Raw genomic sequence first — 25,434 nt, 5'->3', positions numbered from 1 at the left:
GTCTCCTGTAGGCTGGTGGACAGCCATTTAGCACCTGGGTGGCCTCCCCCAATCTCGCCTGCCATGACTTTGAGTGTTATACCAGTGGAGGGGGCAAGCACCCAGGTCTCTGCTGCAGTGGGAAGTCTGCCCAGCAGGAAGTCTGCCCGGCGGTCGTCCGTGGGGCTTCACCTTCCCTACACCCTAACCTCACGCCAACCTCTGGAGGGCCACCAGGTCTTCTGGGCCATACCCCTGATGATGTTGAATCCCTGGAACTTGGTGGCTTTTGTAGCTCTATCACATTCTAGGCCCTGCTTCCTGAAATAACTAACTCAGACTGTGGTAGGGTTTCAGAAAATCACTCCCTCCTGTCTCAATGCAATCCCAGCCTGGGACTCTCAATTTAACCAGCACTCCAATAAAAGATGGAGGATAACAGAAAATATGATACCAGGCTACCCTGCCTGCATACGTCTCAGCCCTTCCAAAAGGGGGGAACTAAAAAGGAAAAACCAACACAAATTAAATCAGGAAGGACCTGTCTGATCCTTTCCCCTGCCCTTCTGTTAGGGTAACAGAGTAACCTTTGCTCTCTATGATCATGGGGTTTGGTCCATTGAATGGTCAGCATAGACTGGGTCGTTTTGCCCCTCACTCCGCCACATGTGGTATGTGCCGCTGCTGTCCTTCTCCAGTGTCGGAAACGTTCAGCTTTCGGTGTCCTGCGGTATTTCCCCCATGTACCCGGCTACTTCTTATGTTATGGGCTGGCACCCAGCCTCTTGCTGTTTTGCTCTGCAGCTCCCCTTGCTGCTCCCTTCTGTCTACATCTGGAGGGGGAGCCTCCTTCGCCTCCTGCATTCCCCCAGTGCTCCCACTTCTATTGGTGTAGAAAGCCTCTTCTGGCTGTCCTGTCCCTCTGACGTTCCTGTCCTTGTCGGTGTGGACAGCCTCCTCTGGCTCCCCGTCTCCTCACCTCGCTATTGCTTGCTGGTATAGAGAGCCCCTGTTGGCTCTCTCTCTCTCAGGGTATTCCGGATGGCATCCAGCATCAGAGTCCTCCCCGACTCTGCTCCACCTCTCCCCCCATCTTCCCTGGCGGTCCGTCTTATCTCTGCCTGCCGGTGATTGCCGATGACATCACCGGCCGGTTTCAGCTGAATAAAGGTGTGGCTTGTGACCCGCGCGGATTTCCTTTCTTGCTCCAGCTGTGCCATGGGTCCTGCTGCCGGTAAGCATTTTGTTTGAGTTATTTTTGTATTTTTCCCTCTTTTTATGCATGCTCCCTGCCCCAGGGGGCCCCCGGTCAGTGTTTGGGGTTCTTTCCCCCGCTCTCCCCCGGGACACAGATGAAACCAAGTTGGGTGGAATTCCAGGCATTATGGAAGGTAGGGCTAGGATTCAGAATGACTTTAATAAACTGAAGAAATAGTACAAAATCAATTGAATTAAATTCAGTAGGACAAGTGCAGAGTCCTGCACTTGAGACTGAACAATTGAATGCACAAATACAGACTGGGGAAGGACTAGCTAGACTGCAGTACTGAAGAAGAGAACCACAGGGTGAATATGAGCCAACAGTGTGCTCTCATTGCACAAAAGGTCACTAGCCCAGTGGGAGCTATAAGAGCATTGCTTTTTCAAGTCAAGGGAAGTGATTCTCTATTTAGCACTGGTGAAGCCTCACCAGGAGTGCTATATCCAATTTGAGGCCTCACACTTCAAGACAAACATAGACAAATTAACAAGAGTCCAGCAGAGAACAACAAAATGATTAGAGGTTTGGTAAACATAAGTTATGAGGAAAGAACTATGATTATTTAGTCTGGAGAGGAGATGACTAGGGAAAATTTGGTAACAATCTTCAAATACTTAGAGTGGTTATAAAGGGGCTACACAGGACAGAACAAGGAGCAATGGCCTTAAACTGCAGGAAAGGAAATGTATTAGGTTATTTTGAAGAACTTAGTCACTTTGAGCGTGGGCAAGCATTGGAATAGGCTGCCCGGAGAAGTTGAATAGTCTCCATCCTTGGACATGTTTAGGAGTAGTTTGGACAAATGCTTGACTGGGATGGTTTAGACAAGAATGATCCTGCTTCGACCAGGGTTTGGGCTAGACCTCCTGGGGTTCCTTCCAGCCCTGCTTTTCTTGGATTCTATGAATAATAAGTTGTAGCAAGTTGGCTAAAAAGGGTAAAAAAAAAGTAATGAGGGAGGTTATTAGAAATCATTGCTTTACTTGAGTTTTCCATTTGTTTCTGTACCTTACTGTGAAAATGTGTAATATAATTTGCATGTTATGTGGTAACACTATAAATGAGAGGGAATATAAATCTACTAGCCTATTATGAAGACTTCTTGGTTTTTAAAAACAATTAAGTCCTGTTTTTTTAAAGATATTGAACGCTTGCAGTTCCCACTGGCTTTTTCAGCACTCAGTTTGCTTAGTTTAAGCTAACTGTTTGCACAACTATAATTAACACATTTTTGTCCGGTGAACAATAAACATAGAGGCACATTAATTAAAAGAAAAACTCTCTTACAAATACATGTCAGCTTACCTCTCTAACTAATCTAATAATATTTAAAAGAAAACAAGAAACACTAAACTACTGAATATAAAAAGGTAAAGAGGGCAATTCTTGCAAGTTGAGGCATAAATATACTTGGAGGTAAATTATTTGAATACCTAAGGGAACACTGCTTGTTGAAAAGAAATTCCATATCTAATGAGTATGACATAGTATTCTGTATCAACTTTGGCCCAAACTTGCACTTTCAGATAGTAAGCAATACATCCGGTAGTAAGCAGATGCTTGCTTAGACCCTAAGGGCCCAATTTAAAAATTACCTAAACATATGATTAACCCAGTCCTTATTTAAGAAAAGAAGGGATGAAATAAAGTGATTTGCTGGAGAGGTATGATTTCTGGAATTTGAGTGTTCATTGTCATCAGATATTAATTTAAAGAAAAGCAAAGAAGATTTCTTAAAGACTTCTGAAGTAATCCTGTAAATTGTTGCTTATTTTTCATCCTTCCTTTAGGTTATTTTCCCGTTACAAGACAACAAACAATAACATGAGTCTAAAAATTAGGGTTCTAGAAATTATTTTTGCGCAGGAGTTGAAAATGTTTGGTGTTCTTTCTTAAGCTCTTTATTCAGCAACACTGTCTTCAGGAGAACCATTCACAAAAATCATGTTCTATTGCTTGACAAGTTATGACTCTCTTCATATAAGAGATTCTCTTATATGTATATAAGCTTCTCTAACATATTAATAAAAGCCCTATTTTCTTTTGCTCCAAGAAAGGGCAAAGCATTATTTGGTATAGCTTTTATTTTGTCCAATTCTGAAACACCTGCCTATTCCCAAGTTTCAGATTTACATCAGGTGTATTACTACTACTATTACTGGTACAAACTGTAATCTATTTCAACATCCCACTGTTGTCCATTTATTTTTCTTTATGTTTTAAATTTGTATTCTGTCTTTTGGCATATTTGTGCTGCAAGTGCTAAAACTATTGTTTAAAAGGACCAATAATCCTAATTATTTAAGGGCATAGAATGAATGATTCCACTAGCTCTGCATGACTGAAGATTGGATTTAGAATTTTCCAGTGAACAACAGTTCAAATGCATTCCATGATGAACATATCAGAAATCAAGAAGGTGTGCTTTCTCTGTTTGTGTCAGAGGAAGGAACATCCAATAAAACAACACGGAGGGAAAATGACACACCATCACCTGATTTCTAAATTAATATTTTTTGTCTTACATTCCTATCCCTTCCTCTGTTGTTTATAACCCATCATCAGTAATTAAATCCAAGAGGATATAGGCCTTTTATCCTGTCCCGGTTTTCATAGCATATGAATCCTTGATTCTTACCTTGAATAGAGTGAATACAGTGGGCACATCTGCATGTGCACTTTAATGTGCAGTAGCCTATTCTACTGTGCACTGAAGCGTCATGTAAAAAAAATGGTGCTAATATGCTAATGTGCATCACTAAAAAAGCATGTGCTTGCACTGTTATGCATTAGCACAGCCTAATGAGCATTAATTTAGTACCTCATATTGGAGGTACTAAATTTAATGTACATTAGTAAAAGCTCATTAATGCACGTATAGATGCCCCCAGTGAAAAATAATTCAGACTTTGTTGAGAAAGGTAGGCCTGTGTAATAACAACAAAACAGAATTATGATTGGAAGCTGTGAATTGCAGAATGACCTGTTTTTTTACAGAGGTCTGGCTAGGTGGTATAGCTGTCTTAGGCTAAGTACAGACAGTCAAAAAGCCCAAGGCTGAATCAATTCTGTCTTTGCAGGTTAGTCTAAACTGCAGAGATTGAACCAATAAGCAAGTGAACAGATATTCACTTTTGATTCCAGAAATGTAGCCACAAGCCTGCGATGGCCCAGACCAGAAGCAGTGGGGAGCTAGAGCACGCCCCCCCCCCGCTCAGCTGGAGCAGGCAGCTTGAATCTGGAGGGGACGTGAGATAGAAGTTCAATAAACTGATTAAATCTAAATCAGTTAAGTCTGATACTACATCTATCCAGGTTTATCTTAAACCGGTTTTGGCCATTTTGAAAGTGGTTTATGTGCACTGAACTTCTGTTGTGTTACAGATTTGAACTGGTTTCTGATCACTTATACCAGTTTGTATGTAATTTCTGTCCCTGCCTTTTTTGCCTTTTTAAATCTTGCTTTATTCACAATGGTTATTCAGTTGCCTCATTTCATTTCCTCAAATGTAGACACAATTAAACATCTACTTAGTTGGCACTGTTGCCAGTCTCTACTCAGGATTTTTAACAAGCATTTTGCAGATCAGGGACAAAATTAATTGGCTGAGCAAGGCAGAAAAATATATTGAGCACCTGCCTGTTTCAGCCAGTTCCAAAGGAGTTGAACAGATGCTGTGTGCATCTGTTTCTGACATAAGTGAGGCATGGCAGTTTTCTTTGAGCTAAGGGACTACCCTGAGAACACTCCAGCCAAATGAACTGTCACAGACAGATTCATTAGGGAAATGAGATAACCGTCACTGGTGAATTATAAGCTAACTAAAGAGGATCTCCAAACCTGAAAATCATTCTTTCCCTGAAAATTGTGCACCTGTTTCAGTTACAAGTTATACCTATGCCATTATGATTCAACACAATAAGAATAATTGACTTTTTGTTTACTTTGGGGTAGTGGTTCTCAATGTTTTTGGACTTGAGACACCCCCTCATTTAACTTGAGGGACACCTCCATAACTTTTGTGAATTGAGTGGCATCCAATTTCGAAAACTAATTTATAGATTACGCCGGTGCTTCCCAAACTTTTCCTCAGCATGACTCCATTTATGGCCCCATTTCCTCAGCATGACCTCATTTTCTCAGCATGGCCCTTCACTCTCACCCCAAAGCCCTCCACCCCTGCAACTCCGTCTGCTGAAGTAGTGATGATGACCCCATTTGGGGTCACAACCCACAGTTTGGAATCTGCTGGATTACACTGTTTACCTCCTTGCAGAGGGCCCTGGCTGTGGGAACAGGGATCATCCAGGCAGGGACAAGCCTGAGCTTGTGCTTAAATGCTTAGCTGATCTGCTTATCTCCTAACAAATACCTCACATGTATCTCTTTGGGTTTCTCAGGCACCCTGGCATCCTGCTTGAGAATCATTGCTTTGTGTAGTTGATAGTAATTTGGGTATGATATTCACGGTTTGTCAAGTTAATTAGTTAAGATCTTATTCTGCAAATACTTTGTTATATGCTTTACTTGATTCATGACTAGTCCAGCTGATCTAAATGGAACTATTTCTATGCTAAGTGTTATGTAAATAGGCAAAAAAAGATAGTGCTCACAATGCACAGAATTCTGCTCTCTGTCATATTGGAGGTCAGGCTGCGACTGAAGATAGCTGCACACTATTACAGTATGTATTAGAACAGTGTGTGGCAAAACAAGGGTTTTTTTCTTTCCTTCTTTTAAAACTATGAACAACAGCCATTTCTAAATAATTTGTACTGCCTGCAAAAAGCTTGGGAAGCTGCTCCAGTGATACATAGCTCTGCCAGGTTCTATAAACCCATCTAAATTATAAAAGGGAAACTTTTAAAAAACTGGATTACTTTTAAGAAGCAGAGAACATATTTCAGTATTGTGAAATCATACAAAACAGGATTAGATGGAGTAATCAACAAAGTATGTTCCCCCTACCTTTCTAATCCAGAATTAAAAATGTTATTTCCTTTAAAACCTTTTAGTAATAAATGTGTAGTGTAAAGCAACACATGTCGGTGTGGCAGCCCTGCTATTCCAGTCCCCTGTCTACAGAATGGAAATAGCCTGAGCATATGTGCAAGCCCCTCCAAAGTGTCCTACAAATTTGCCACAGCTCTGACCTGAATAAGTCATGTTTTCAGTGGTCAAAGGGTAGTCTCAAGGCTCATTCATTTCTCTAAGTCTTTCTCCCAAGAACTGACAATGAGTTGTCTACTTATTGACAACTGGTGAAAGATTGTTATAATCCAGAACAGTCAGATAACTATCAGTCATTACATGATAAAAAAACATTAAAAAACAGAAACCTTAACTTTTCTGGTTGATGGAGACAGAAAGGTCCAGTATAGCAGAATAGCAGTATCTCCTTCAGAAATATGTTCCGTACTTTGTTTCATTCCCTAAAATGCAATTGCAGAAATCAGTTTGGAATTTGTTTAAGAGAGGATGCTCTTCAAGAGTTTCACAGATGCAGACACCCATATTTTCTAAGTCCAGTTTTACTTAGTCCTGCCCAGGTTTTCAGTAAATAATTTTATGTGCTGTGTACTCCTTCTTTCAATGATTAGTGAAGATGTTTTATTAAACTAGCAATTATATTACTATAATGGTCACTTCCTGACAGTTCATTTCATTACACCGTCATTGATAATGTCAGACATTTTCATTCTCTGTATTCCTATCTGGTCCGGTTTGAAGTAAGAAATAAGATTTTGTGTGGCATTGTATCCTACCACTTCACTCCTCTGGAGAATGGAGACATGACTTCTAAAAAACATTTAACTTTTCTCCAGTTGAATACTAGATACAAAATGTCATTAAAAAACAAAAACAAATGTGTGTATCCCAAACAGGAGTATAATAGCCTAGCTTTAAAGAGTGTCATGTGTCCACTGTTCAGTTTGATCACATAAGTTTATGGTCTTGTTTAAAAAGGGGTGTTCTTAGTTTCAATGTGCAATATATTACTTCTGATTGCAGTTTCTCAATAAAGGCAAGGCCACAATGAGTTCTACATTGTTCCTGCCTAAGATAAGTAACAGAGCAGCTTATAATCTTTGACTGGATACAAGTGTATGCTTTGGCACTAAAATGAACACTTGTCAACCAGCAGCTACTTGATAACAGAAAGAAAGTACAAGGGTCGGAAGCACAGAAGTTCAGGAGATATGCTAGGGTCTAGAACAGGGATAAGCAAAATAGGGTTGAATCCAGCCTGCCAAGGGATACTATTTGGCCTGTGGCAGGTCCTTTGTCCCCCTTCAGCCTGGGCACAGGGGGCAGCTCAGGTTGTGGCACGTGAGGCTAGTCCTGCCACTTCCAGGCACACAGTGGGGCAGGGGCAACACAGTGCAGCAGCTGGACTCCACTTCCTGGGAGCCCCAATGGCGGTGGCTCCTTCTGGCTGCCACTGCCTGTGTCACTGCCACTGCCAGCCCTGGCCTCCTGTCTGGGAACATCAGCCAATCCACTCTGCACCCACTGCTGTGGGCACCAGATGGAGCGGGCAAGCAGGGTCTCTATGGAGACTGTCCTAAGACACTGCGGGCAGGACCAGGGCCAGGATTGCATGACTATGACAGCATGGGACTGTGTGGGGAGTGGATCACAGTTCTGCCCCAGGCCCTGGTTCTGTGCTGTCACTACCCAGCAATTCTGCTGCTGGCCCCAGCCCTGTCCACCCATCCTGCTCCTGGCCACTTGCTCCTCTGCCCACCCATCCTCCTGCACTTGGCTGAGTGCACCCTGCTTCCAGGAGTCCTGGACTGGTCTCCATGGAGATCTTGCCCACCCACCCACTCCATCTTGCACCCCTGGACCACTCTAGTAATCTACCACTGAGGGAGTTTTGGTGCGCTATTATGGGGGCGGGGCAAATAATTGCCCACCCCTGGTCTAGAAGCAAGAGTAGGAGGAAATATTTAATGGATTTTTTTCCTTTTCTGGAAGTAAAAAGTTTAAGTTTATTCCTGAAAGGAAGATAAAGTTTCCTAACTTTTCAAAGCAGGAGCAAATTAATCTTTATTGAGATGCTTACTATTTCTATTTTCCCACCAATTACTTCTTTGGTCACAGGTGTCTAATGAAAAGATTTGATTATGGGACTTGCAACTGAAATTTTGTGAAGAAGGGAAGACAGAAAGAAGTCTTCTTGGCTTTAGTGGGACTCCTTTGAGGTGTAAATGTGTATCCATGGAGAGTAAAATCAGATTTGTTTTTCTTTAAACTAGGAATTTCTCAGACACCAACTTTTATATTCGCACACAGCCACTCCCAGAATTGCTTTCCATGGTAAAGTAGTAATAATCAGAGGACCTTTATGTAGATTGTGTTCAGAATTTAAGCAACCTGTGCCTAGATTTAGTATATAATTATAGAAAATAACCACTAATCAATTTTCAAGAAAAAAGTTCAAATATTCTAAGTGCTGTACCATTGACAAATGTTTATGGGAAAAACTGATGTTTTCTGTACTAGAATAAATTGCTGAGAGCATTACAGAGGAGAAAATGAGCCTGGAGGCTATTTAGGAAATATGGTGAGGGGGAAAAAAAATCCATAGAAATTAAGTCGATAGTCTAAGGAAGTTTTCAGATCATGCAGCTATTGTTGTACTTTTAGTGGATCAGAGACAGTACAAATGTGAGATCTTTCAGGTCACCAGAAACTTTCCTGTCAGTGTAGATTTGCTCCTTGTGGTAATTGTCTATGATTTATCTAGTCCAAATTTTAATAAAGTTATAATGTGACACGGAGCATTATTGGCATTTATGTCATGTAGATTAACCTACCTCTGAGACCTACATGCATCACAGACACAAGTATGTATGGGGTAAAAGAACTGTTTCCCCGAGAAAGCTTTTTCTCATGTACCCACATCACAGACTGATGCATTATACCTGAGGAGGAGTGCTGCTGACTGCTGCCCTTGTCCTGAAGCTTCAGACAATATTATAATATATGCAATATAATATATTGTATACACACACATAGATTTGATGGGTTCATGATATCCTGTCTTGTTTTGTAAACTGCTGAATTCTGTAAGGTGCAGTGTCCTAAGGGCAGATGATTTCATGTCCGTTATATTATATTGCTGTAGTCTAGCCAGGAGGTGACAAAGTTGTGTATTCTTGAGGCCAAGAATATATCCTTGCCAGAATGGGACAGAGTTTCCTTAACAATTGGAAATGGTAGAAAACATTACTCATACACTCTGTTATTGGAGAGATTAGTTAATGCAGAAGGCTTCCTTGAGCTCTCATGTCCTTCACTTGACAGCATGAAACTCTTTTGTTCTTTTTACTAGCTTTTGATCCATAAAAATGATTTACCTTTTAAATAACGAATAAAAATACAGTAGCAACATCCTGAGGTCCAAATTCTATTTTTAAATGTATACAGTACTCAGGAGTTTGAATGACTTCAGAGCATATATCTGAGGGTAAACTTCAGCCAAAAATTGTATCCATCTGCTCCTAAGTACTGCCTACTGTATGTTGCATTAGCAGTCATTATCCTCTGGTTAATACAACTATATCTATTTATTTAGGAAATATATATCCCTTTTAAAGTGGAATACCCATGGAGTGGAAGATCTGAACAAGTGAGTTCTAATATTCTGTTCCTAAAACTATTTACGCATGTCCTCAATTTTAACCATGGGAATAGTCCCACTGGCATATCTGCAAGGTCCTGGCCAGTATAAACTATGATCCTTTTATTTGTCCCCATATCTTTTATTCTAAAGACCAAGTTAAAAAAAGAAATATAGCAGATGAGTACTATCAACCACAGTTTAAGAAGAATTGTACTTTTAAATAGAATATTTATTATTTCTCTGCAAGTGTCCAGATCTTTCAGACATATTATCAATAGGTAGTGCCACCTCAAGAAAAGGAGTAGCAATCTCCAAACAAATAACTTTTAGATTATGTAACTTTTAATATATGCTTTTCATGAAAATCCCCCCTCCCCCCAAAAAGAATCATTTTCTCCAGCATTGAAATAAAGCATTGGCAAAGAAATGTGTTGAGATTTCTTTAAACATTAGATTCATCAGGGCATGTCTGCACTGTCTCTGTGGTACTGCCAAACATAAGCCCTGCCCACCCAGTCCAAACCTAGAATTGGGGCAGTGAGGACACTCCCTGGGGACACCTCCTGTCACCACTCTCAGGATCTCTGTTTCTGACCTGGTTGAGAACAGAGGCAAGGGACGTCCCTGAAGTGTCCTCACTACCTCAGCTCTGGGTATAGCACATGCAGAGAAGAAGCAGTTGGGTGGGGCTTATTTTCCAGAAGCAGTTTTGAGAGCACTGTGAAGGCAGTGTCATATCCAAAGATATCACTTTGAATAGTACATCACCACTTACATACTGTGCTGCAGCATTGATTAAACTTGACCCAAAGTAAATAGTGTCAGTTCAGAATGACTAAGGCCTGATTTTTCCAGCTATCGTAAAAATTTTAAAATCTAATAAGCCAGTGGTTGCAAAATGTTAGTATTTGAGCTATTTAAAATCCTATCTATTCTTTTCTACCATTTCCTCAAAATCCTAAAGGTGCAACTGTCTCCATTTGAATAAGAAATATTGAACATGTGTCTTTTTCATGTCCATCATTTTTTTTCAATTGGTGGTCACAGAGGCTCTCAGTAGTGATATGAGGTTATCCACTGACTATTACCTTTTGATTACTCTGCCAGTTCTCGATACCATTAAGGCCCCAGGTAAGCAAAACAAGTGCTTACCTCCTTCCATTCAGCAAAATCTGTATATGTGTGCTTAACTTACAGTAAAAACAATAGTGACTATGAACTTGTTCAAAATAAACGTTTATAAATATAGATAGCTGAGGTTCATCGCATGCACTTCTACTTTACATATGGGCTCTGTTAACAGTCTTATTTATTCCTGTTATTAGCAGAAATCTGCTCATATATATAATTGTAAAACAGGGTTTGGTTTTTCCCTCAGATCACAAATAAGAGTGGAGATGAATGTTCAAGTGGGAGATCTAATCAATGATCCCATCTCCCCTATCTCCAGAGTCTGTGGAGATTGTTTTCCAGAGCTTATTTTAAACAAATGATTTGTTTGTCATTTGAATATTCAATTTTTTCTTGATCCTACTGAGATACTGCAGGAAAAGACCCATTATGAAAAAATACTCTGAAATCAGTTTCTTGAGAATTTTCTTTGTTACAGTATTTTTAGTTTAAAGAAACACTGTTAATTTTAATTAGTTTAATCTGATTTCCTGATTGAGTATAATGAACATACCTTGAAAAGTTGTGCCCTTCACTGCTGCATTTTAATCATTCTGTCTGTAAAGCCAAGCTGCCCCAGAGCCACAAGTTGATACAGACCTCTGTGTGAGAGAGAAATAAAATTCATATTCAGTAAAATTTAAAATTGTCCTAAATGTCTTGCATATAAATGTCATGATTTAAAACATTGATGCCCAGGGTTAATAGTAAACACTGCAGGCAGAATTCTGTTTTCCCTTTGTGCATCTAAATAGCAGTTTTATAGCTACTTACCTGGACATTTCTGGGCGCTGTGCTGGTAGTCAGAGGGTGCGCCTACACATGTAATTAATGTTTCTGAATTTTTTTGCACAGAAAATTCAGGCTCATTAAAGATCTCTCAAATGCATTTACATGTCTACAAGTGTGCCCGCATCGAGAACAAAGTGAGCCTGATAGGAGCAGCCCAGTCCAGGGGGAGCTCCAGGCTCCTGCAGCAGCCAAGGGGAGCTCCAGGCTCCCTTGGGTGCCAACCCCAGGCTGGGAGGAGGCATGGGGGATTAGCCTCAAGTTTCAGAAGGTGAAGGGAGCTGTCCTGAGTGGGGGGCTTCGTAACCTGGTGGCAGCTCGTGCGGGCAGGCTTCACTGAAAAAAAAAAAGAAAAAAGTGGTGAGGGGTCTGATCCTTTTTTTTTTTTGCAGGCAGCACCCGGCCTGATCCAATGGTGCATGAGACGCTGAAAGCCTGGGTATGCTTGGGGAAGCTCAGGCTTGACAGGCTTCCGGAGCCCCATGCACTGCCCCTGCCGCCTCCCCACTGCCTGGGATCACCCAGGAATGGGCTGGCTTGCTCCTTGGATAGTGCGGCAAGATGGCAGGAGGGCAGCTGGGTGTGTTGGCAGCTGGAGAAGGTGGCAGGGATGGTGCACAGGGCCAAGCCTGAGCTTCCTTGAACATGCCTGGGCTCCCAGCACTCCATGCACCATTGCAATTTGTTACGTAGCAAACTAAAATACATTGGATATGTTTAACTTTTGCTACGTAACAAAGTCATTTATAGTGAAATACACTGCCTTGTGTATGATGTGATGAAATTAAAACGAAATATGCCACCACAGGTGTAAACAGTGACACCATTAAAGCAATACAAAAGGGTGTAAACAGTGACACCATTAAAGCAGTACAAGTAAGTTGCTTTAAAGGTCAGTTTTGTCACGTGTACAAGTACTCTCATGCTCCATATATCATGATATATGCCAGTTTATTTTTTCATTAGCCACATGGATCCATAAATGTCAGTTACCCAGAGCACATGTTTGCATAGACTTATATTAATAGATTATTTCAGATGAGAAAGTCTAGTAGTTGTGGCTGCTATGTGTTGGACATTTTAAAGCCATTTTCCTGTAAGGATTTTATTGTATTAAACATAGTATTAAGACTGGGATTTTTTTCTGGAACATGGGTGTCTGGTGCCTCTTGAGTCAGGGGGGCACATGCCCCCCCTGACACCAGTCAGTGACCGGGGGGGGGGAGGGTCTCCCGATGGCCGGGGGGGAGAGGTGGGCCCGGCGACCGATTCTGCTGGCTGCAGGGGTGCCGATCTCACTCACTTTAAAAGCGGCTGTGCCACGTCCAGAGCTCTGCGGCCACTTCCGGAAGTGGTGCGGCTGCTTTTGCTGGCGGCCCCACTCCCTGCCTGGCGCTCGCAGGGGGGGCACTGGTGCTGCTGCTTGCCCCCCTGCCCACCAGCTACACAAGGAGTGCGGCCAGCCAGGAGGTGCACCAGCGCTCTCAGAGGGTGAACATGCACCCCCGTGCACCGCTTGTGCATTGCCCCTGTTTAGGAATACATGTTCATTGCACTACATTGTATCCAAAAGAATTTTTTTTACTAAATCATAAGCTCCAAAAACTAAAACTTACATGTATTTACATGTCTTAAAAGTATTGTTGAATTTCATTCCAACAAGTAATATTAAGTTTTAAGTATTCCTTTTATTATGTTAAAATTAGTCTGTGCTGCTCTTTAGGCAATCAGTAGAGGAGCATTTGCTTTGCTCTACTTATTTGGAAACTGGGACTGCTGCTGAGTACTTTCCAGAAAAAATAACTAGCACAACCAGTTGTCTCTAAACGGATTGTTCACAGGGATGCCTCACACAATTAGTATAGTTAGATAATAAGCTCAAAAAACCCCCTCCCAATATTGCTTCATCTCATTAAATACTAATTTTGTAATGTTTGTTTGTCTCATTCTGGCCTCCCACATCAGTAATCAATTTGTTTTTGAGTATGAGTACAGTGAATAGCATATATACAAAACATTCCACAAGTACTTCTTCCCATCATCTTTTTAATAAGGGTCTGGTGCCACCTTAGTCGGGGGGGCACGTGCCCCCCCAGTGACTACTCCCACTGACCAGGTGGGGAGGTCTCCCTGCAGCCAATCTCACTGCCTGGGGGGACCCCTGCAACCGATCCCATAACGGCTGATCATTGCAGCCGATCGCTGCACCCGTTTCCAGGAGTGGCTACGGCTGCTTCTGGGAGTGGCTGCAGCAACTGGCCAGTGCTTCCAGGGGGGACACCGGTGCTCTCAGAGGGTGCACCCCCCCCCCCATGCACCTCTATGCGTCATGACTGTTAAGGGCTTTTCATAGGAGAATACCCTTTACTTATTTGAAAGGGAGTGTAGCAAGAACCCTTTTTTTTGCCTCCCCCCCTCCAAAGTGAAGCCCCGCCATATGGCAAGAAGCCCCTTTTACAGTATTTGCCCCCTTTCGGGGATGCTTTCTCTTTTCTACCTTTTCTTCCTTCCTCCCTCTTCTTCTTTTATTATTATTATTATTATTATTATTATTATTATTATTTATAGAATATAAGGTGGACTTGTAATAAAAATATAGTTTGTAGATGCTTTTATAGGTATAAAATAGTATTCTGCATCAGTATGTTCCCCTCCCCCCCACCCATTGTATTTGGTCTATTTGTTGTATGTGCCATGGTATTTCACCCATTTATGTTTTATATTCTATGCTTTTTAACTTTGTAACAAATGTATTTTAAGTTTAAAAGTAAGTTGTACCATGTAAAAACTGCAGCTTCTCTGTATGGAGTGGGTCCCTGAATTAATCTTGATTGATTGCGTAACACAGTAGCTAGACAGGATAACAAGCTAATGAGCGGCAATTAACACCTATGGAAACCATAGACTAAGGAGAGGAAAGGATCAATACAGAGCCAGGAACTCCCTGAAACTTCGTTGTTAAAGGTACAGAAGCCCCAGTTTGAACTAATCACAGCAGTGAATTAATGAAAATTTATCAACGGACTCCCAAGACTGCACGTACCTGTGGACGTGATCCCTGGGGCTGACAGCTGCCATCTAGCACCCACCAAGGGGGACATCCCACGTGGTCAATGACCCCTGGATTGGGTAAACCCAAAAATTGGGGAGTCACCAAAGTCTGCCAGAGAGGGATAAAAGGTAGCAAAGAATGACCAGCAATGATGCCCTCTCTGACCTGACCAGCACCCTGCCTGCCCAGCCAGAAGGACCAGCCGGTGACCCCCTTTTGAAGAAACATCGCATTGAAAGAAGCCTCGACTGGCCATCAAGGGCAGACTCCAGCGCTTGGGGATAGGTATATCTTGACATCGGTTCTTAGTGTTCATAGCTAGCTACTGTGAATGTGTGCGTGTCTCTGTGTGTGTGTGTGTGTGTGTGTGTGTGTGTGTGTGTGTGCGTGTGTGTGTGTGTGTTTGAGGGGATCAGCCCCAAGGTTTGTGATCTGACTTTTGCATCCGTCTAATAAACTGGAATTTTATGATGATCCTGTGAGTTGTTCCTCTGTAACCAACAGGAGAACAGACAGCCCCATTCTTTATAAAGACATTTCTGTAAGGCATCGCTTCTCGGCCTCTTGTAGGCTAAAATCAAGTGATGGTTGACAGGCTCCGGCATCTGCGCCCCCACTCCCCCAAAGGCCTCAGCGACCCCCAACTGCCATGGAGCGCCCCCACCAACCCCCAGCAGCAGCCGGAGGTAAGTGGGACCCCTGGTGGGAGGGACTAGCCCCAGACTAGCCACAGGGAGGTGGCTAAGCTAGAGCCAAGGGGGGTCTCACCCCGCCCCGGCCCCTACTTGGCCCAGCCCCCCGAAGCCCGGGTAGGGTCCCATAGGCCGGAAACAGCTGATTTCCGATGGTGGGCCCACTGCGCATGTTCGCAATTTAAAAGGACCTGCCAAAGGAAAAAAACCCCTGACGGGCTCTGGGAGCAGCGCGAGACATGCAGGTGCACATCTGCTGTGCCTCTGCTCCTGCAAAGGCCTCAGAGACCCCCAACTGCCACGGAGCATCCCCGCCAACCCCCAGCAGCAGCCAGAGGTAAGCAGGGCCCCTGGTGGGAGGAACTAGCCCCAGCCTAGCCACAGTGAGGCAGCCAAGCCGGAGCTAAGGTGGGTCTTGCCCTGGCCCCTACTTTGCCCAGCCCCCCAGGGAGCCACGCAACTGGAGCCTCGCGAACAGGCTGTGCAAACAGGTGCGCTTGTCTGCACGGCGTGTGAGTTAGCGCAGAGTTTGCGCATGAGGGTGAGCAGGAGGGCCTGCAGCCCTGTCTGTGCACCCCAACCCTAGGGAAGCCAGTCCCAGCATCACCAGCCCACCAGCGGCATGACATGGATGGGCACGCACCACAGCCTAAGGGTCCCCTCGGGGCCTGCGGCACCCCCCCAGCACCTCAGAGGCCGCCACCCAGACAGAGCCCGTGGTTCCAGGCTCCACACAGATGGAGCCTCTGGCTCTCGGCTGCGGGGGCTGCCTGTCATTATTTCAGGCTCTGAGGCCCAGAAACATCGTTACCTCCCTTTGTGGGGTCTGCTTCCTACTGGGGTCTCTGGCGCGCCAGCTGGAGGAGCTCCAGGCTGCAGTCCAGAGACTGCATACCATCAGGGACTGTGAGCAGGAGATCTACTCCTACTGTCAGGCCCTTCTCCCCCTGGAGGCGGAGGGTAGACCAAGGTCTCCCTCCAGGACAAGGGAGGACTTGGGGACCTCCCTTACTGTTCAGCCCAGGGGTTGGACCAAGGTAGTCAAGGGCCCCAAGGCCCCTGGCCCGCTGGAGCTATGCAACAGGTATGAACCTCTTGTAGCCCCAGCAGAGCTTGCTGAGTTGCCAGCTTCCTCAGGCAACACGGGCACTACTGTAGCTACTGCCCCCACTCTCCACAAGACAAAACACAAAGTGTTTGTCGTGGGAGACTCCATCCTGAGGGGGCCTGAGGGGGCAATCTGCTGCTCTGACCCCTTAGCCTGGGAAGTCTGCTGCTTCCCAGGAGCCCACATCCAAGACATTGCAGAGAAGATCCCTAAACTCCTCCAGCCCACTGACCACTATCCCATGCTCCTTATCCATGTGGGCACCAATGACATTGCTTGGAGTGCTCCCAGCTGGGTTATGAGGCACTACAGGGATTTGGGAGTGGGGCTAAAGGGTCTGGGGGCACAGGTGGTGTTTTCTTCAATTCTCCCAGTCTCGTGCTACAGACTGAGGAGGGAGAAGAGGATCAAGGTAGTGAACCAGAGACTGAGGCATTGGTGTCATCGGGAAGGCTTTGGCTTCCATGACCACAGTCCTCTCTTGGGTGAGAGAGGCAGCAAGCTGCTGGGAAGGGACGGCCTCCACCTCTTTCCGCTGTGGAGGAGGCTCTTCTCAGCCAAACTGGGTGACCTGCTCCACCGTCCTTTAAGCCCACTGGGGAACGGGGGGACTACCGCCACTGCTGGCCTGCTAAGCAACCCTTGCAAAGCCAGCAGGCCAAGGCACTTAAGGCAGCCCACCCATGCCCCAGGCCTGGAATAACCGGTAGGCAAGGCAAGGGCACCCAAGGGGACACTTGCCTGCCTGTACACAAAATGCCAGGAGCTAGGGGAACAAACAGGAGGAACTTGTTCTCCTGCTTAACGCAAAAAATTATGATGTCATAGGGATAACGGAGACCTGGTGGGACTCCACCCATGACTGGACCACGGGTATAAACAGCTATACCCTGTACAGGAGAGATCAAGTAGACAAAAGGGGCGGGGGCATAGTTCTCTATGTCAAGGAGAGCTATACGTCCCTGCAAGCCAATATTGGCGCCCAGGGTGGACGGCTGGAGACCCTCTGGGTTAAAATTCGTGGAGAACACAGCACAGGGGACACAATGGTGGGAGTCTACTACAGACCTCCCACTCGAAGTCAAGAGCTTGACCAGGAGTTCACCAGGGAACTGGCTGAGGCTGCGTGCTCCAGGTCCCTGGTTGTCATGGGAGAATTAAACTACCCAGACATCTCATGAGAAGAGCGCTTGGCTAAATCCAAGTGGTCGCAAAGCTTCCTCTCCTGCATGGATGACCTCTATCTGACACAAGAGGTCTATGGACCAATGAGAGGTAAAGCGCTGCTCAACCTGATACTGGCAACCGAGGACGACCTAAACAGTGACCTAATGATCAAAGGGAAGCTGGGTGACAGCCACCACAAGCTGATCACCTTCACCATCTGCTGTAAAGCTGGCAAGTCAGTCAGCAATACAGAAGTCCTTGACTTCAGGAAAGCTGACTTTGACAAGCTCAGGAGGCTTGTTGTTGAGGCCCTAAGGGACCATGACCCCAAGGGGAGGGAAGCTCAGGAAGAGTCATTGCTCCTCAAGGGAGCGATCCTCGATACACAAGCTAATGCTATTCCGTCTCCAAGGAAAAGCAGCAAAAGGGTACAGCAGCCCCTTTGGCTCTCCAAGGAACTAGCAGACCTCCTGCGGGTAAAAAAGAAAGGCCTACAAAGGATGGACGATGGGATCTACCTCCAAGGAGGAATACTCTGCACTGGTTCAGTCCTGCAGGGAGCGAACCAGGAAAGCCAAAGCTGAGACTGAACTCCAACTAGCTACAAGTATCAAGGACAATAAAAAGTCCTTTTTTAGATATGTGGGGAGCTGGAGGAAAAGCAAGGGCAACATTGGACCCCTGCTAAACCAGATGGGACAACTGACAACCGACGCGCAAGAAAAAGCCAACCTATTAAATGGGTACTTTGCGTCGGTCTTTCATCAGTTCCATGGGACACCTCTGCTCACTACGGGACAGGGGGGCCTGGGTGAGGGAGATTCCCTGCCCTCCATCAATGCTGACCTCTTGAAGAAACACCTTGAGAGGCTGGACACCTTCAAGTCAGCTGACCCTGACAATCTACACCCCAGGGTACACAAGGAGCTGTCTAGCATCATAGCCCAGCCCATGGCACAGATCTTTGAGAACTCTTGGCACTATGGTAATGTGCCTAAAGATTGGAAGAAGGCCAATGCGGTGCTTATCTTCAAGAAAGGGTGGAAAGTGGATCCAGCAAACTACGGGCCCATCAGCCTGACCTCTATCAGGGAAGGTGTTAGAAAAGATTATTAAAGAGGCCATTCTCAACAGACTGGCCGACAGCAACATCCTGAGAGACAGCCAGCATGGGTTTGATGAGGGTAGGTCTTGCTTGACCAATCTTATCTCCTTTTATGACCAGGTGACCTATCACCAGGACAAGGGAGAAGAGATTGATGTCATATATCTTGACTTCAAAAAAGCCTTTGATCTATTATCTCATGATCACCTCTTGGCAAAACTGGCCAACTGCAGCTTCAGGTCTGCCATGATCCGCTGGCTGGGGAATTGGCTCCATGGTCAGACCCAGAGGGTGGTGGTTTATGGAAGTCAATCTTCATGGTGCCCTGTGACCGGTGGGGTCCCCCAAGGCTTTGTCCTTGGACCCATATTGTTCAATATCTTCATTAATGATGTGGACATTGGGGTCAGAAGCGGACTGGCCAAGTTCGCCAATGATACCAAACTCTGGGGTAAAGCATTCACACCTGAGGACAGAAAGGCAATCCAGGCTGATTGTGACAGGCTCAAGAAACGAGAACCTGATGGTGTTTAACACTGAAAAATGCAAGGTTCTCCACCTTGGGAGGAAAAACCTGCAGCATCCTTATAGGCTCGGCTGTGCTACACTGGTTAGCACTACAGATGAAAGGGACCTGGGGGTCTTGATTGACCACAAGATGAACATGAGCCTTCACTGTGATGCTGTGGCCAGTAAAGCTAGCAAAACCCTGGCTTGCATCCATAGATGCTTCTCAAGCAAATCTCAGGACGTCATTCTCCCGTTGTACTCAGCCTTGGTGAGGCCGCAGCTGGAGTACTGCGTCCAGTTTTGGGCTCCTCAGTTCAAAAAGGATGTGGAGAAGCTTGAGAGAGTCCAGAGAAGAGCCACGCACATGATCAAAGGTCAGGAAAACAGACCTTATGATGACAGGCTGAGAGCTATGGGACTCTAGTCTGGAAAAGCGCAGGCTCAGGAGTGATCTAGTGACCACCTATAAGTTTATCAGGGATGTTCACCAGGATCTGGGGGAACAATTGTTCACCAGAGCGCCCCAAGGGATGACAAGGTCGAACAGTTATAAACTCCAGCAAGACCATTTCAGGCTGGACGTAAGGAAGAATTTCTTCACTGTCTGAGCCCCCAAGGTCTGGAATAGCCTGCCACCAGAGGTGGTTCATGCACCTACATTGAATGCCTTCAAGAGAAATTTGGATGCTTATCTTGCTGGGACCCTATGACCGCAGCTGACTTCCTTCCCCTTGGGCAGGGGGCTGGACTCGATCTTCCAAGGTCCCTTCCAGCCCTAATGTCTATGAAATCTATGAAGTCTATGAAATCTATAGTTGAGGTGCTGATCATTGGGTGCTCAGAGCATAGGACCCCAGCAATGAGTATCCCACCACTGCCAAGCTGATGTGGTGACTGACATGTGGTGACTTATGGTGTCTACCCATTCAGCTTTTTAAATTCTCTTAACATTTACTTATAAAGTTAAATCTGAATTTCTAGCTCTCTTAATCCAATGCCACTAGCAATGTTAGAAACTCAGCTGATACCTGGGCAACCCAATAGAAAGTCTGGAGGAATGAGTAAATACATCAATGTCGCTCATTTCTTCTATTCTTCCTGTCAACACAGTTCTTTTGTACAAGCAAAATTATTAAAAGTTACAAGAAGCCTATTCTCTGTAGCAATTATTTCTGTCAGTTCCTGTGTCCTACCTACTTGCAAGCACAGTCAATGACAGGAAGAAGAGAAAGATGGTGAGATGTATGCATAGACATGTCTTTGATCACAACAAGCCTACTGATGTCCCTGCTTTGCAAGATGTAATCCGAAATCCCCTCTTCTGCACCCTCTTTTTATTTCCCTTTCCACTCCCTCAAAATCCTAGTGGTGCATGCACTTCCTGCTGACCAAAAGAGCCTGAGTACACCTCCTTTTTGTGCCCATGAATCCTTCTCCAAACAATGATCATAGGGAATTTCTCACTGGTGACATTGCTCTACTGCTTTCTATCACCTTTTGATTGTTTTCATATTCTGCCACCATGGCAAACCAGGGACTGAGGATTGGTTTGGGCCTTACTACAAATTATGCAGAACAGGGATTTAGGTGCTAGATCCAGGAGAATCTTTATAGCTGAGAGTGCTGAATGGAGATGGGTACTGAACTACCTTTCAAGGGAGGGCTTTTGGTGCTTCCTCCTTTCTCAGCACTTCCAGCTGGCTAGTTTGGGCCTCAGTCTGTCTGCTGATTTTGGAGAATCTCCATTCTTACATTCCTAATAAGCTGCTTGACAGTGGGAATCTGGGCACCTGATTCAGGGTTGTGAATTCCTTTGGATAGCAGGGCACCTAAGAGTTGGGCTTTGCAGTACTGACCACTTGGGGGGACACCTATTTTAACAGAAACACAACACAATCTAATGCTATAAGCGATTTCTTATTTTCAAAGTGAATGGATGCAGCCATTAGCAATAGGCTGTGGTGTTTGTCCCAATGCACAGGAAGTGTATGCCACTCTTTCAAAGTTGGGGCAGGGGGAGGAGGAGGGTGCTGCAGTTGTGTTCCTGGAGCTACTGTTGCAGTAAAAGCAATACTTTCCTCAGTCTCTGGGGATTTTGTGCCTTCCCATTGTCCTCAGTACAGTGTGAATTGATAGTATTTTAAAATAAGAGCAGGTGGTTGCCCTCAGAGTATCCTTGACTGAATTATTTCTCGCCCATGGAATGAGACAGGGGTTTGCTTATAACCAGGGATCCTGGTTTTCTCTGATTTAAAAAAAAAAAATCCCCAATTTTTGGTTAAAAAAAAGTAACCCTAAATGTACATTTTTCCATTATTAAAATTTAATGCCATTAATATATACATATTCTAATATAATAAAGGGCTTAGTTTGCCTGTCTGTGTGTCTGTCTGTCTGTAATGCTTTTGGGCAACTGCACACGTGCCGCAAAGAGGGCCAGCGGCAATTGGCTGTGGGGGCTCTGCCTCCTCAGGCAGGGAGGGAGTTGCCGGCAGGAAGGCAGGAGCCCTGCTGCTCTGCAGGAGAAGGCAGAGGTGGGATGGAGCCATCGCTGCCACCTCTGGTGGAGGGAAGCCCTGTTGCTCCGCAGGAGGAAGCAGAGGTGGGCGGGCTGGGGGGAGGAAGCTGCTGTGCCGGAGGCTGGAGGAGGAAGTGGCAGTGGTGGAGGGACTGTTTACATGGGCAGCCCTGAAGGGTGAGCAGGGGGCAGGAGAGGGAGAGGCATGTAAACACTCCCAGAAACACTGTCATTCATGACGGGCAATTAGCTAGTGTGTATGTGTGTGTGTGTGTGTGTGTGTGTGTGTGTGTGTGTATACACATACATACATACATACATACATATATATATATATATATATATAGTGGTGTCTCATTTTAATCATGGAAAAATGTGAATTTGGGATTACTTTTTTAAATCTGAAAATTGGGGATTTTTTTAAGTCAGAGAAAACCAGGATCCCTGCTTATAACCAGCGAGGTGGTTATATTTAACTGGTATTTGTAGTATACAATTTATAATGTGTTTTGGAATCCTTTGGGACAAAAGATATTACATAGTTCTGTTGAAGGGAGACAGGATATGTGTCAATAATGTTTGATTGTGCAAAGTTATGGGTAGAGGCAGTTGTCAAGAGGGAGCTGTGCAAGCAGCAGGACTGTGCTTTCTGGCTTGCTCTTTGCATAGAGTTAAATCTTGAGGCCCAGTTACTCTCTTGGACCAGTGAGATTCCCATGCTTGTATGTGTGTATAAAGTTTAGAATAGATCCAGACTTCCTGTAACCATTTGTGCAGCTTGCAAGGCACTAGACAGTTGTTGCTACTCAGCTTTTGATGGTGGTGGGTGAGGCAGTAACCTCAGAATGAAATATCTGTAATGGGAAAAGGGGCAACAATACAAGACAAATTCTTAACATGGTTCTTATTTAAGGGTTGTATCTCCAAACTAGCCAGAGACCAAACCAAGAAAGTCATCTAATGTGTTTTGAAAGTAAACACCAATTATTTAAGGCCTAAATGATCTCTCTCTCCCATCACTAGGATGTCCAATTGAGTGAACCTGTGTGTGTGTGTGTGGGGGGGGGGGGGGTATCTGTGCATGTGTGTCTTCATGTGGGTATGTGTGTGTCTGTCTTGCGTGTTTCTGTGGGTATCTGTGTGTGTGTGCGTGTGTCTGCCTGTGGGTATCTGTGGATGTGTGTTTGTGAGTATTTGTGTGTGTTTGTCTTGTCTGTGTTGTGTGTCTCTGTTGTTTTCTGTGTGGGTGTGTCTGGTGTCTGTAGGTATCAGTACATGTGTGTGTCTGTGGGTATTTGTGTGTGTGTATAGTGTATGTTTATGTCTTGTCTGTGCTGTGTGTCTTGTTTTCTCTCTGTGCGGTGTGTGGTGCTGAGCAACGGGGGAGTGGACAGGCGCGGGAAGCGTACGGCCCTGCCCCCCCACTCCAGAGCCCGGCTGTTGGGGCGGGGCCAGGCGGAAGCCCCTCCCCCACCCGGGAGGTGGGGCCGGGCACCGCTCACGTGACCCGAGGCCCCGCCCCTCCCCGCCGCCATGTTGCGCCTCCTTCCTCCCCGGCCGGTGGCAGCTGTGCATCGCGGGCCGGTGTTGCCGGCGGCCGCTTCCACCTCGCGGGCAGGTAACGGTGGCCCCGTCCCGGACCAAGCCGGCGCCCAAAACCTTCCCCCGGCGGGGGCGGCGGCGGCGGCGCGGGCAGCTGCAACCGTCCCCCTTCCCCCGCCTGCCGCTGGCGTGACCGGGATCCCGTGACTGCGGGGCCGGTCCCCCACTCATTCCCCGTGTGTATGTGTGCGTGTGTGTGTATGGCACTTTCAATTGGGGAAAAATCCCCAAAATTTGCCTTTCACGCTGCCTCCCCTGATTTTTTTTTCCTTTTTTTTTAAGTCCTTTCCCACGTAGCAGAGACGGCTGCGGCCTGACTGAGCAAGGCACCTTGAGTGCGGTTCTTCCCTTGCTTGGCACGGCCAACCTCTCCCTTCCGTGGTTGGGGAAAGCCAGGAGAAACTTTCTGTTTGTGGCGTAGGGTTGCAAGTCCCTGCTGCAGAGACCTTCAGACTCCTGTGGCAGGGCATTTTGGGTGCCAGGGCAGCAAAGGAGACAGACATAATATCTGATCTTCTGGGAATCGTTCCTTTGGGCGAGTTGAAGGTTGAGCAAGAGCAGAATGCTGTCTTGTTCCTAAAAGGGGGATGTGTTTTGCAGAATAACTTTCAAATCGCCAGATCGGGAGGGGCGATCTGCAAGGTCCCACACTAGTGGGGCTGTGCTAGGGACTGTGCCACACAACAGGCGCAGAAAAAAGGGGAGTTTTAGAGGGGGCCTGCAGCAGTAGCAGCCCTTGCTGATTTAAATTAAATGAGAGCATGAAGACAAAATACTTCTAGGTTGTAGGCCAGGACACTGTCATCTTCCTGAGTCTGCAGACAGGGTTACCAACCTCACTCTCTCACTCCCCATCCCATTGCAGCCCACAACTTTGCCAAGTAAGTGTCAGTGTTTTTCAGCATTGAGGCTGCCAACAACCATCCTGACTTGTATAAAACCAGCATCATTTTGGTACAAAGTGTTATTTGAGAGAGAGAGAGGAGCAGGAAAGGCAGCCTTGGAAAAGGAGTTATTGACTAGAGACATTTATTTTAAACCTTTTTGTAGCATCCAGTGTACTTTTCTGCTAAAACTCTTTTATAAGTCTTTCTCCAGAAGTTGTAAGGATAAATGTACACGGGAGGAAAAATCTTTCAGTGTCTCTGCTAGATCTGTTCATTTTAGTTGTAAGCAGGAACCCTCATCTAAGTTGATATTCCAAGTTTATTTTATTCTCTCTCTTATTTTTATTTGTTTTAATGTTATTCCAGTTTTATTTTACTATGCAGTTTATTACTTGAGCTGCATCTGCTCTATAATATTGGGCCTCTTCCAATACAGTGCACCAGTTTTTCTAGACCAGTAAATGCATGTATAGTAGACAGGGTGGATAAAAATCAGCAAATTTTTTTAATAAAAAAATTGATTTTTTTAAATTTAAATCAGATTTTTTGATGTAATCACATTAAAACAATTTTTTTAAGGTGCTTTAAAAAAATAAACCTAAATAAAGGTCGTTTTAATTTAAGATATGTTAAAGCTCAAAGATTATATCATGAGATCTGATGGCCACCTATAAGTTTATCAGGGGTATTCACCAGGATCTGGGGGAATGTTTGTTCACCGGAGTGCCCCAAGGGGTGACAAGGTCCAACGGTTATAAACTCCTGCAAGACTGTTTCAGGCTGGACATATGGAAGAACTTCTTTACTGTCCGAGCCCCCAGGGTCTGGAATGGTCTGCCACCAGAGGTGGTTCAAGCACCTACTTTGAACACCTTCAAGAGAAACGTGGATGTGTTTCTTGCTGGGATCCTATGACCCCTGCTGACTTCCTGCTCCTGGGGCAGGGGGCTGGACTCGATCT

At 45.2% G+C, this 25,434-nt stretch overlaps 1 protein-coding gene across 3 annotated transcripts in view; it reads left to right on the top strand.

The window, feature by feature from the left end:
* The window catches only part of RAB9A (RAB9A, member RAS oncogene family), a 47,226-nt gene that overhangs the window by 9,449 nt on the left and 12,343 nt on the right, over nucleotides 1-25,434 (top strand). For 2 of the 3 annotated variants that reach the window (XM_006266057.4, XM_006266056.4), the window contains exon 1: nucleotides 23,495-23,602. The exons of the other annotated variant lie outside the window; for it this stretch is intronic. The gene's annotated coding sequence lies outside the window, so the exon portion shown is untranslated. Of the gene's footprint in view, nucleotides 1-23,494; nucleotides 23,603-25,434 lie in introns of those variants that run through there. 3 annotated transcript variants of the gene reach the window in all.

This window comes from Alligator mississippiensis, chromosome 1, assembly GCF_030867095.1.
Source record: "Alligator mississippiensis isolate rAllMis1 chromosome 1, rAllMis1, whole genome shotgun sequence".
Taxonomy (NCBI): Eukaryota; Metazoa; Chordata; order Crocodylia; family Alligatoridae; genus Alligator; species Alligator mississippiensis.
This window is presented reverse-complemented; position numbering and strand designations above follow the sequence as displayed.